Source organism: Zootoca vivipara, chromosome 9 (genome assembly GCF_963506605.1).
Source record: "Zootoca vivipara chromosome 9, rZooViv1.1, whole genome shotgun sequence".
NCBI lineage: Eukaryota > Metazoa > Chordata > Lepidosauria > Squamata > Lacertidae > Zootoca > Zootoca vivipara.
Genome location: NC_083284.1, coordinates 52,444,197 through 52,458,426, shown reverse-complemented (window position 1 = coordinate 52,458,426; position 14,230 = coordinate 52,444,197). Strand labels below are relative to the sequence as shown.

The 14,230-nt window shown below is 43.1% G+C and overlaps 1 pseudogene; it reads right to left on the bottom strand.

The window, feature by feature from the left end:
- Positions 1-1,166: 1,166 nt before the first annotated feature.
- LOC118083471 (cytochrome P450 4V2-like) lies at positions 1,167-13,638 on the bottom strand (annotated as a pseudogene).
- Positions 13,639-14,230: the final 592 nt, after the last annotated feature.

Sequence of the window (14,230 nt, the reverse complement as noted above, 5' to 3'; positions counted from 1 at the left end):
TATCTCTTCCCCTCTCTCCATGTATTAAAAGTTACATTGGGTAGCCATAAGATGGTCTTATCCCCATTTTTCAGCTGCTATGTGTCATGGGTGCTGTGGCACCAACTAGGACAGCGCAGGAGTGGCATGTGTGGTCAGAAGAGGAAGATGACGCCAAGGGGGAGAGCAGAGGCAGACTGGACAGTGACTCAGATGAGGAACCCATCCCAGGCATCTCAGAGGGGAAGCAAGAACCAGCAGTGCCCATTGCCACACCACCTCCGGAGCCTACCATTCCTATGGTAGCTGAGGAGCTGACCAGCCAATCAGTGGAGCTAGCTGGGTCAAAAGTGGGGAGAGAGTCTGGGGGTTGGATTAGACTCCTGCCCAGTGTCAGGAATACTACTTGGATACAAACATCATGCTCTGAAAACAATTTAATGGATGATTCATGATTTTTACCTTAATCTCTTAACTTTAAAAATTAAATAAAAATATTGGCATACCTGCATTAAAGTGAGAGGGTTGATTATAGCCTGCAGACTTCTTCTTGATTGGATACTGCCACTCCTTTATCCAAAGCAATGAATCACAGAACAGACAAAAGGTGACTTCTCAACACCACATTGTGTTGGATGATACTGAGGTCACTTCCAGAGGACTTCTTTAATAAGCATTCATCCTGATTTGTTTGCAGAGAGAATTCTGGCGAGACAATGAGAATTCGTCCTGATTTGTTTTGCGGGACATAAGACAACATTGGGTCAAGCAAGTGTTATTCCAGGCTTTCCAATGTGCTTTCACCTTCCTTGTAGTAAAAACAACAACAACAACAACCTGGATTTTTGAGGAAGCAGGCTTGTTTTACAAGAGCTCCAAATCAGCTTTAATTGTTCAACCTGAATTTGCTGGTATGAGATTGAATTGGAGACAGCCTGGCAGCACCCTGATTATTTAGATCCATTCCAAATTTCTCTCCATCAGGACAGAGGGGTTCCCAAATTAATTTTTTTTAAAAAAAACTCTCTAAAGTCAGACTTCCAATACCTGCTAAGAAAAGGATTTCCAGTTCCGGAAATCCCAGAAACACAAAGCAGTCCTCTCTCCTGAAGTCTCCCTCTTGAGAAGGGAAAGGCAAACCTGGATTGCAGCTGTTTGCTTTTAAAAAGAAACACCACCACCTTGGTTAATAATAATAATAATTTTATTATTTGTATGCTGCCCATCTGACTGGGTTGCCCCAGCCACCCTGGGCAGTTTAAAAAACAAGTCATAGTCGCATCAGGCACTCTGAAAAGTCTGGCTATGAAAATTGATAGTTTTTACTGAAGTAGTCCTAATGCAGTGTGGTAAGGAATTTCCCTGAGGTTTCTTATTTTAAGAGCAGGAAGTCAATCTCCTTTTCAGCTCAATCCAGATGCCCTTATTTGGGCGAAGAATCAGTTCTCCTACAGGGCAGAGTTGATCGCGTCGCTGTGTACTTTCAATAAAGAAGTACCGCAGGATGGTAGCTAGAATCACCATTTCTTCCATCTTTGCAAAGCGCAGACCTGCAGGGGAGTTAAAAGGAATGTCAAGATGCAATTAACCACAGCAGTAATGCATATTTATTGTTATTCAACACTTCACACTGAGGTCAGGTTCCCAAAACTCAATTTTAAATTCTTAAACACTTAAATGTTTTTCTATACAGATGTATAATCAAATCCACCCAAAGAAACAGTGTGTGGGGAGGGGCAAGCCAATGGAAGGAAAGAAAAAGTGGAAGGTGGGGGCTCATAGTATTGGTGCTGAAATAACCTTTAGACTTAGGTGCGTTTGCACTGTCCGTAATAAAACTAACAGCCATGGCTTTCCTAAAGAATTCTGGGGACTATGGTTTGTTAAGGATGCTGAGAATAGTTAGGAAAATCTATCCCCCTCACACAGCTACAATTCTCAGAATGGTTTAAGAATGAATCGCTCTGGAAGGGCATCTCTGAGGGCACTAAGTGTTTCCTAACAACTCTCAGCACCCTTAACAAAACACAGCTCCCAAGATTGTTTGGGGGAAGCCATGACTGTTTAAAGTGGTATAATACTGCTTTAAATGTATAGCGCTTCTGGGGCCTCACTAGATTCCCCTTCCTTTTAGTTTTGCTGCTATGTACCGGTAATCATCTCCATTAGAGACTTCCTGCTACTAACTCATTACCCCCTATTCCTTTCTAGAGCACTGGTGAGAGGGAGGAGGTGGAAAGCATCCTTGGTGGCAGCAGGGCCAAGGCAGGCCAGAAAGGTCAGGTGAGGTGTCCAGGAGGGCACTGATTCATCGCCCTCTCACCACCCCCTCAAACCAGCTGCCTGAGGCAATTACCTCAGGTTGCCTAAAGGTAGGGCCAGACAACAAGAATGCCATTTTAGGCCTTGCTCCTAAGTGCTATGACAAAAATCCTCTTTTGAAAGATCAGTGATAGAAGCATACTGTGCTCTGGAGTTCTGAAGAGATACAGACTTTTAACTCTCGCACGTACCTATACAGTTCCTTGGCCCTGCAGAGAACGGCACGTATGCATATGGGTGCCGCCCAGCTGCGTTCTCAGTGAACAATCGCTCAGGTCTGAATTCCTCAGGCTCCGGGAAGGCAACATGGTCTCTGTGCAGCACGAAAGATCCAATTATGACATCCGTTCCTTTTGGTATCCTGAATCCTCCTGCCAAAGAACAATGGATAGACATGAAAACTTCTTGTAAAACCAGCCATGCTAACACCAAGCTTATAACCACAGTACATCAAGGCATCAAGCTGCAATGGCTCCGTATTTGTGGAATGATCTCCCCAAGGAGATTCAGCTGGCGCCTTTATTATTCATCTTTTGCCACCAGGCAAAAATGTTCCTCTTTAACCTGGCCTTTGGCTGATTGACATCAGATGCCCCTTTAAAATGTGTTATGGAAGGGGGGCAGATTATTGGGTTGTTTTCATTTTTATTATGTTTTTTTTTAATACTGTATTGTGATTTTAGGTTGTGAATCTTCTCTGAGATCTATGGGTATAGGGCGGTATACAAATTTAATAAATAAATAAATAAACCCACTTGAAATACTTACTAATATAACATTCCTCGCTCAGCGTACGGCCAAAAAACGGAACAGAAGGGAAAAGGCGAAGAGCTTCTTTAATAGCACAATCCAGATACCGTAGTTGCTTCAAATCGTCCATTGTCATGTTACGATCCGAGTCCCCTGATAAGATAACAAAGAAACAGTTAGAGAAAAAAGTGTTATTTATAACCATGCATCTTAACTTTAAAGTTCTGACACCTGTTTTTAAAGGATGGTGGGACAGGGGACATTTGTGGGACTAGCTCAGTCACTGCCATAATTCATTTCTGTGCTTAGGCTTAGGATGCAAGTCAGCATGTCTTCCTAAGCCAGAGGTTGAGATAAAGCATAAAAAGTATTAGGCCAGCCTCCTGACTTCAGAACAGTGTTTTGTCAGCAGAAGGAGTTGCCAGCTGCTGAAGCTACTAAAGGACAGGGCTTCCAAGCACTCATGGCCCCACTCTGCCAGCAAAATAACTAACTAAATAACTAATTTCCATCTCTTTTGTTTTACGTATGGGACTAGCTGCAATCCTTTTATAGGTGGTCCCTCTTTAGAGAAACCAGTGGAGCGTCATTGTCTGGTGAAGGGAAAGGATGCTACACATCATTGATTGTATCTGCAGAATGTTATCTGGGAGCCTTTGAGAAATATGCCAAGCCAGAGTAGACCCCACCAACAGAGTTTATTATTTAAATGTTTCCTGTTAGAGATGGAGGGGCAAGTGGGTATGGTTTGGTGAAAATACATTGTAAATACAAATCAACACATTGCTCTTAAGCATGGGTAGGCAAACTAAGGCCCGGGGGCCGGATACGGCCCAATCGCCTTCTAAATCCGGCCCACGCATGGTTTGGGAATCAGCGTGTTTTTACATGAGTAGAATGTGTCCTTTTATTTAACATGCATCTCTGAGTTATTTGTGGGGCCTGCCTGCTGTTTTTACATTAGAATGTGTGCTTTTATTTAAAATGCATCTCTGGTTTATCTGTGAGGCATAGGAATTCATTAAAAAAAAATTCAAAATATATTCCGGCCTCCTACAAGGTCTGAGAGACAGTGGACCAGCCCCCTGCTGAAAAAGTTTGCTGACCCCTGCTCTTAAACCACAGGTGGTTTGCTACAATTCTCTGCAAATGGAAATCTCCACAAAATATTATATGCACGTTAAGCCTCAATATTTTTCAAGAGGTTCTCCATCTCTGCATTAGAAGAATCAAGAAATATTTGTGAGTACCCAGAAATATACCGGTACCTGCATACCATATTTACCCAGGTTTATACCTGTCACAGGCGATGCGTTGCGACTACTCTAGAGTAACGACTCTCCAGACCTTTGCCTTTTCATGCTTTTATTAAGTGCAGGCTATTTACAGTGCTAGAGCTATACAGGATACATCCGCTCAGTCTGACCCAGAACCCTGGAATGGCGCGCTTCGCGTCCTCTTCCAACATAAGAGTCTGGGCACCCCAAATCTCCTCCCGCGTTTCCTCCTGCGTAATTCCGGAACCGGAGGGAAAAAGGGTCGCCTTTCCATGTTTTCCTTCTCCCCCTCTTCCCCCTCTCTCTCTTCCTCTCCCACGTGCAGCAGGAGCTCTCCTATGCTGCTAGAGCCCCGTCTCCTCCTTCCTCACTGGACTCTTCCCCCTCCCCGCTGACGCTACTGCTGGTGGATGAGCTGCTCCTCAAGATGGGGGGGGGCTCTCTGTACCCTTTCCCCCTCACAATACCCAAACAAAGGAAAAGAAAAAAACTTACCAAAAGCCTCATCTAGTTCATGGTGAACTTTTCTTTGGGCTTCTGGATGACTTGCAAGCAAGTAAATACACCACTTCATGGCAGCAGCGGTAGTATCATGGCCCTTGGAGGAAAAAATGAAAGAGTCCTAATGTTTTATCACAAAAATAGGATCCTCAGCCATTACAATGGTGGCCCAATCCAAGGCCTAAACAAAGTCTTTCACACCCTCTGAAACTCGCAGCAGTTATTCTTAGCACAAACCCAAAATTTGAAGGCAACAGCCACATACACAAGAATAAGTCTTGTAAGTGTTTGGGGGGAAATTAAGTGTATTAGGAACACCAAGTGCTAGAGTTTCTTTCAGGCCTGGTCACTTTCCATGTGCTAAAGACAAATTGACACTCCTGAGTCACTCTGAAAAGATATTGGTAGGATGGTTAACACACCTATCTAAATACGAGGCAGACATATACTTTTTGGTACCTTCATTTTCTTATATATGATATATGGCATGTGATATTATTCTATTTTTATCCCACCTTTCCTGCTTTCACACAATCCTAAATGTGTCATGTATAAAACAATAGCATATTTCATAGAAAAACAATCTCTTGTATAAAAACATGCTTTCCTTTGTTTTTGCTCATTGCATTGTAACTGACCCCCCACTTCCCATGTCTCAGTCAACTGAAAACAAGAGTTCCTTTGGAACTGACTCCACTAGACAGCAGGCAGATAGATCCTTCTTGCCCACCGAAAACCTTCCTCTCTCAACGAGCATTTTAAATGGGGATTATTATTTTTATCCCCATCTATATCTGGATTTGGAACTGTTTTATACATGATATTCTTAAATTCTTTGTATTGTGAAAGCACTTCTGAGATGTTTAAAAAGGAAGGAATTCATAAATGGAATTAAATAATTAATAAATATACAACCATGCCTCAGTACCGCTATAACCACCAGAGGGCAAACACACACAACAAAGTTATCGGTGGATCAAGTCAGATTTTAATTATACTCACTGAACTGCCATTAAGCAATCTGCCTGGCAACTGTTTGTGTGCAAGTGGTTCTTTGTTGTCTTTATTAAAGCGAATTAATATCAGGCAATGATTTATTTCATGCCCATGTATTGTTAATGAAATAAGATGCGTCATTGAGAATTTATTTAGGCTCCACTGGAAGAGAATACCAGACTGATCGGGTATGGCAAAGGGCAGCTTCAGATATGTATTTTCTACAGCAAAGTTTTACATGTGTTAAATTAGCAAACACATATCTGAAACAATTATTTTCTATTAAATAATAGAGGTACTTTTTTCAGCACTAAGCTGAAGTATCTTATGGCAGCTCCCATGTGTAGGCATTTGCCTATAGCCAGAGATTTCTTGACTTGTAGAACAGCCTCTTAACCCTTACACCTCTCTATTTAGAAATAAACACCATTGAGTTCAATGGGGTTTACTCTCAGATATATGGGTACAGGATAGCATCCTTAACCACCATGTTATGCCAGCACTCTTGTACTGGGCATTCTATACCTCAAACATAAATGTATCCACTTCCTCTCGGATGTCCAGGTAGCTCAACTTCTTCCCATCATCATCTGTGGCATTCAGAAGCATATCGAGAAAAGCTCTCCTGACTTTGTGCCTGCTTTCTTCGCTGTTGCTGACAGCATTGCTTCTATGCTGCTCCTGGATTTTTAGTTCTTGAGCTTTTTCTGCAATGACCTTAGATAATAAAAACAAAAAAGCCATTCATTTCTCAGATTGCGGGATCTAATATGTGCACTCACTGCAGTACCAAATAACACGACTAGCTTTCTCTGTTGTCCCCTGAACCTAGCAATGTGCTAAGTCCGTATACCCAGTTATGAAGATGCATTTGATGTCTTGGCAATAACAAACTGTTGCTGGTGAGGCACAGTGGGGAGTGTTGAACTGAAGCTTGAGTTTGAATCTCAACTCAGCCATGAACCCCAATAGGTAGCCTGAAGGTTGAGTCATTCTCTCATAGAACAGCCTGCCTTGCAAGCATGTGGTGAAGATAAAATGGGAATTCCCACATACACACTGTTACCACAGGGAAAAATATAACTGTGATGGATGGATGGAATCACATAAACTCCAGAAAATAGTGCTCTTCGTGGCATGTCATCCTGGACATTCAGGAGCCAAGGGGTGTAGAAGAAAATGGGTGTCACTTCGGTCCTGCCCCCCAATGTCTCAAAGCTAACCTTCGTACATTGAATGCAGCCATGTGAAGGGAGCTTGGGAGCACAATTGCCTGAATACACAACATTCTTCACAATCTGGAACACTGATAATGTGGTGCTCCAGATTTCAGAAGCCTTGTAAGCGAGTTCCGGAAAAAAACACCCTCAAGCCGTCATTAGATGTTTTCCCTAAACACACAAAGGCTGGGAGTGGAGAGGGCAAACTTTTGCCCACACATGCCCAGCCTGACATGCTCTGAGCAGGGCTCCAAAGTCTGGGAGGGTCACAATTGTGAATATTAGCAGAATACCTTTTGGTATCTGTGCCTATGAAATAGAAAACACAGTGGCTTACATTATCAGTAAAGCTGTGAAGTATCTTCAGACTCCTGTAATGTTCTCTTCCATCTTGGAACATGGGGTACAGAAGGTCAGGCCAGAGCCAGGGACACTTCTGTCTTTGTTGAATCAGAGCACTCATCCTAGGGTAACAAGCAACAAAGCTGGGTATACCCCTAAGAAAATGACGATAAGTACAGGAAAGAGCCCAGATGTATTGCTACTAATCTGAGCAAATTATTGTCATGTAAAGACACAGAGAAATATGGTATACATGCAGCGCCGTCTTAAGCGCCCCCGGAGCCGTAGTGCGCCGGATCACTCCGGCGCCCTCCCGCCCCGTTTCCCAGCACGGTGGGCGGGTGGGCGCCGCGCACAGCGCGGGTGCAACAGGCGCTGCTGCGCGGCAGGTGGGCGGGCAGGCGCAGCTGCGCGGCGGACCGGTCAGCCAGCGGGTGGGCGCAGCTCGCGGCGCCCTCCTGGCGGGCCGGCGCCATGGTTCCCTGCGCCACCGGGGGTCTACGATGAGCCGGCCCTGTATACATGTGAAACAGATACACAGAGCCCCAGCTTGGGACATACAGCTTGGGCTGTTTTCAGCCCCTCTACTGCGCAGGACACCTCCAGTGTGAATGGGGCTTCTACATAATCATTCAACCCGGTTCGTGCAATCCGCCTCCTAAAGGAAGGGTAGGGAGGAAGATTGTACAAAGCAGGCCTTTACAAGTTTTTCATGCAGTCAGTCAAGTTCAGGTTAAAGGCTGAAGGAGCATCTCCACCCGCATCGTTCAGCCCAGACACTGAGGTCCAGCTCCGAGGGCCTTCTGGCGGTTCCCTCACTCCGAGAAGTGAGGTTACAGGGAACCAGGCAGAGGGCCTTCTCCATAGTGGCACCCACCCTGTGGAACACTCTCCCATCAGATGTCAAGGAAATAAACAACTATCTGACTTTCAGAAGACATCTGAAGGCAGCCCTGTTCAGGGAAGTTTTTAATGTTTGATCTTTTATTACTTTTATTATTAATAATAATAATATTCTGTTGGGAGCTGCCCAGAGTGGCTGGGGAAACCCAGCCAGGTGGGCAGGATATATTATTATTATTATTATTATTATTATTATTATTATTATTATTATTATTTCTGTATGGTGGAAGGGAAAGGCCCCTTTTTTCCATGTAACCCCCCAATAAGACACTGCAAATCAAGGCTCTGCTTCAGAGGTGGAAACCTGTGGCCCTCCAGATGCTTTTGAGACTCCAACTATCAGCATCAGGCCACAGGTTCCAAATCCTTGCTGCTGGAATGCATCACCCCACTAACAAATACCTGTAGAGAGCTCGGACATATTCAGAATCCTTATTGTGTTGTGCTCCTATGTTCTTGCCCATAGCTGTTTCTAGGAACAGAAGGGAGAGAGAAATCAAACGAAGAATCATTCTCCTAGAAACCAAGAATGGGACATAATTGGAGCAGAGGGCCCATCAAGCTCAGTGTTGACAGAATTTAAATGAATAACAAGCTATTCACGTTATTTTTAAAATGGCATGCGTCTAATTTAGATAAATTGTTACAAGGAGAACAACTCTTCTGGTCAGATCTAACAAAAATGTCAATTTGTCCAACAAATGAGCAGGGATGTTTAAACCTCATTTACTGCAACACTTTGACAGCAGCAACTGCACTTACCACAAATTACATCAAGGGCACACAGAGTAATGTATAAAGTGCAATCGAACGGCTCCTTGTCCACATGTTTTTTAAGTTTCTGAACAAGGAAACTTGTTCATTCATCACTTCGAGGAAATTTTCTAAGATGGTAAAATGGAAGGTGGGTGTTAACATTTTCCTTCGGGACCGCCATTTGCCTCCAGTGCTGCAAAACAAAGACTGAAACATGAATGCCTTCAAGCAGAACCTGGAACAAAACATTGCAGTGTGCAGTGCTCCTGTTCAGGTTTCCAGACACTCCATTCTTCCTCACCCCCAACTGACCATTTTTTTCTCTAACAGTCAGTCAACAGTCCATAGTCACTGATCATGTTCAGTCTTCAATGTGTTTTTTACTGGTTTCTTTCCATGTTGTCTCCCCATCCCTGCAATAAAGATTTGGCACTGCAAACCTTGGGGTTCTACTGAATCGGCTGGTGCCCCCCTTGCCTAGGCTACATAAAAGGATGCTTGACCACATAAAGACCAGCACTTAGCAGACTGAGGTCATTAGTATGGACGTGTTCAAGCAATAAACCATGGATCTCAATGCCAATTCTGGATTAATCAGCAGTGAGTGAGTGGCCACCTCCTAAGGCTTTTTCTTCCTAAACTCTTATCTCTTTCCTGCTCCAGCTACCACTCCAAAACTTCCAGTTCACTGCAGATTCCCCCAACTAGTTTATGCTCGTTAATACAGGGGTGAGGTTTCAATTTTGCCCATGAGGCCATTTCATTTTTGCCCTCACATTGAATCATAGAATTGTAGAGCTGGAAGGGACCCTGAGGATCATCTAGTCCAGCCTCCTGCAATGCAGGAATATGCGGCTGTCCCATATAGGAATCAAACCTGAGACCTTGGTGTTATCAGCACCATGCTCTAACCCAGGCATAGGCAATCTTGGCTCTCCAGATGTTTTGGAACTACAACTCCCATGATCCCTAGCTAACAGGAACAGTGGTCAGGGATCATGGGAGTTGTAGTTCCAAAACATCTGGAGAGCCAAGGTTGCCTATGCCTGCTCTAACCAACTGAGCTATGCAAGGATACATAGTGTCATCTGTGTGGGACAGGTAGAGATGTGGCTGCAAATAATCCATCAGGAGCCTTAAAGTCAGTATCAATCAGCTGCTTGGTGCTGCCTTCAAAGCCCACTATAGCCAACCAGTGGAGAGCAGCTGACCTCTGCTAAAAGCAGGTCTTGAAGTCAGCACCAATCAGCTCTTCAGTACTTTTCTTGAGAATCGAGCAACACTACACCCAACAGCCTACCCCCAAAGTCCACACACTGTGCAGGTGTCATGTGGCCAGTGAGCTGTCATGGGTGTGGCCTGTAACCCCAGTCCCACTTCCTCCTTCACACATTCATTATACCGGTACATGTGTGGCAGGACTGATAACCCAACCGGCTCTGAACACACCAGCTACATTGTATTCCAAAGAATAGGACAAAAGGGTACAATTCTCACTTATGTTCTGGGGCCATTTACCTCGTTAGGAGTCTTGTGCCCAGCCAAGGATGCAAAAATGTGTAGATAAAGGGTTTTGCAAGATGCTTAGAGCTCCTCAACACTACCTGACAACAGAAGCAAACAAAAATGTAACTTCTTGACTTTGCCTTCCTATGCATCTAACTTGAATTCCACACTCTCCTGATTGGCTGATGGACTCACTAGCTCCCACTGGTTGCTGAGTCACCAGGAGGAAGACCCAGAGCCTGTCTGTCATAGGGCTCCCCTCTACAACTTGTGTTTTCATTTTCTTCTTTTTAGAGTACAGAGTAAGGATGTGAGTGCACAGCTCATGCACACATCTGTCCAGAAAGCTCAATCAATGTGTGGAGGTCAAAAGAACATGAACTTGACTCAGCTCATTTGGCATCTAGTGTATACTGCAAATTACTCATGTATTTTCAAATGTTCTTTGATAATTGCAAAAGCAGTTGAGATTCTCAGGAAGGTGCATGTTGCACTGAAAACCACATTTGGCACCTGTTCTTGGCTCCTGCTGCATCACAGGCAGCTAGTGGCATCGTGTCATTTTCCAAGTGGAAGGCCTGCCTCCGTAGCAGATAGCAACACAATCTGTCTCCGACACAAATGTCAGATGCTTCTTTCCCTGTGTCAGCTCTGTTTCCCTATCACCATGTCCACCTTTATTTGTAAGACCAGTTTTAGCAGGTTAATGACTGTGCTATTAAGATCCTAGCAAAAGGGGCCTGATTCCAGCCTGCCTGAGGGCCCTTCCTTCTGCCAGGAGAACCTAGTCTGTAAGTAGGTTGGCTAGATGCAAAATATGGCAGAACTCCAGTACGTGTTGAAGAAGGAATTTCAACAGGTGTCCTGCTGGAATTTTCTCTTCTGTCTCGCTCTTGCAAGTTCTGCAGACATGCCCAATTTTGCATCCGCCCACCCACCCACCCACGAGGGCTGCTGTGAACCCATCTTAAAGGAACGGCACTCTACACACGTACCCCCTCTTTATTATTTCTTCATGTATTCCAGAATGTGGATTATAGGGCTGAAGCCTAGAATTCCAAGGAACAAAGCAGCTAGTATATTTCTTGCTCCCACCCATTCAGCCCATCTGCTTCAATCTACCTCCTTTGCTTGCTGTGGCAAGGAGGGTGTCAGCTGTGCTTCAGAGAAAATGAGGTGGTGGGGGGGACAGATGATGGGACTGGGAGAGCAAATGTGGCTGCTCTTCCTTTTGCTGCACTGCATCATTTAAATCAGGAGTGGAGAGAACCTGTAGCCTTCCAGGTGTTGTTGACCCCAACTCCCATCAGCCCCATTCAACATGGCCTATATAGTCAGGAATGGAGGGAGGAGGATCCAAAAACATCTGGAGGACCATCTGCTTTAAAGCTCTTTGTCCAGCGTAAGTGGCAGCAACCCTAGACCTATTCCATGCAGCTGGCAGTTGCAAGTGATTTCAGTCCTTTTAACAGGATCCAGTAATTTGCATTAAAACAACTGCACTTGTCAAAATCCTGCCAAAGGAAGGGGGGGCTTTTAAAATAAATAAATAAATAAATAAATCAGAGCCGATTTTTTTTTTAATTTTTATTAGTTTTTGCATACCACATATTCCATTATCAGACATTTGGGCTCATTACATTCATTATCTTTGCAAATTCTCTAGAATTCTCAAATAAAAATACAACTTAGTATAATAACAACAACTCTTAAAGTTCAAACCTAAAGTTACAAAAATTTCCGATGATCGACTTCCACACTACTTTCTTCTGCTGTTTTTATATTCATATGTTTGGTTGCACGGTATAACATTCCTTATAGTTTCAGTCTATTTTCAACATTCTTCATATCGTTTTTAAACCTTCATCCTCTTTCTTTTTGTACTCATATTTTCTTGTTTAATCCTCTTTTTGTATATATATATGCGTGTTTATTTATTTATTTATTTTTACTATACATTGTACTGTATTTTCTATCTGTATGTCCAATAAAGCTTTTTAATTTGTTGTTGTGAGTTTGTTTCCTTCTGTGAGTAATTTCTTATTTAAGATGTTATTTTGTTTCAACTATCTTATCTATATATGCTATAAATTTTCCCCATTCTTTCATGTACACCTCGCTGCCTTGCTGTCTTATTCTCGATGTTAGTTTTGCAATTTCCATATATTCCACCATTTTCCTTCTCCAGTCTTCTACTGATGGAATTAACTCTTGTTTCCAGACCTGAGCTAGAATTACCCTCGCTCCTGTAGTCGCATATAGGAACCATTTGACATCATCCTTTGCAACATCTTTCCCCACCATTCCCAACAGGAATGCCTCCGGCTTCTTTTTTATTGTATATTTAAGAATCTTTTTAATCTCATTATATATATCCTCCCAATATTTCTTGACTCTTTCACAGGACCACCACATGTGTATGAAGTTGCCTTCCTTAGATTTACATTTCCAACATTTCGTATCTCCTGTCTTGTACATTTTGTATAGCTTAGTTGGTGTAAGGTACCACCTGTATATCATTTTGTACATATTTTCTTTTAAGATTGTGCAAGCCGTAAATTTCATTCCTACATTCCATAGTTTAAACCACTCTGCATATTCTATATTATGTCCCAGATCCATCGCCCATTTAATCATCACGGTCTTTGTTTCTTCATCTTTAGTGTTCCATTCCAGTAGGAAATCATAAATTTTTGATATGTTTTTTTCCTCACTTGATAATACTGTTTTTTCTAATATTGTCTTAGAATGCTCAAATCCTTTTGATTTCCTATCCTTTGTGAACACACTGTATATTTGTTGGTATTCCCACCACCCCTGTAGATGTTCTTTAAGTTCTTCATATGGTTTCATCTTTAACTCATTGTCTTGCTCTGTCAGGATATCTCTATACGTTAACCATTTTGTTTTCATGTTTATTTTTTTCACTGACAGGGCCTCCTGGGGTGATAGCCAACCTGGCGTTTTCCTTTCGAACCATTCTTTATATTTGGACCAGACTTCGAATAACGATCTTTTTATACAGTGGTTTAAAAAATCCTTATGTACCCTCACCTTATCGTACCCAAGATACGCATGCCAGCCATAACGGTTTTGAAATCCCTCTAAGTCCAGCACTTCTGCGTTGTCTAATTTCAACCATTCCTTCAACCATACTATACATGATGACTCGTAATATAGTTTAAGGTCCGGTAGTGAGAAGCCCCCCCTTTCTTTTTTGTCAGTTAGAATTTTATATTTTACTCTGGGCTTCTTGCCTTGCCAGATGAATCTCGTAATTACCTTCTGCCAGTCCTTGAAATGGTTGTTTCCCGTAATAATTGGTACTGTTTGAAATAAGAATAACATTTTGGGAAGTACCATCATTTTAATTACTGCCATTCTTCCCAGCCAAGACAACTTCAGTTTACTCCATACTTCCAGGTTTAGTTTGACCTCTTTCCAAGTTGTTAAGTGTTGTTGTTTAGTCGTTTAGTCGTGTCCGACTCTTCGTGACCCCATGGACCATAGCACGCCAGGCACTCCTGTCTTGCACTGCCTCCCGTAGTTTGGTCAAACTCATGTTCGTAGCTTCGAGAACACTGTCCAACCATCTCGTCCTCTGTCGTCCCCTTCTCCTAGTGCCCTCAATCTTTCCCAACATCAGAGTCTTTTCCAAGGATTCTTCTCTTCTCATGA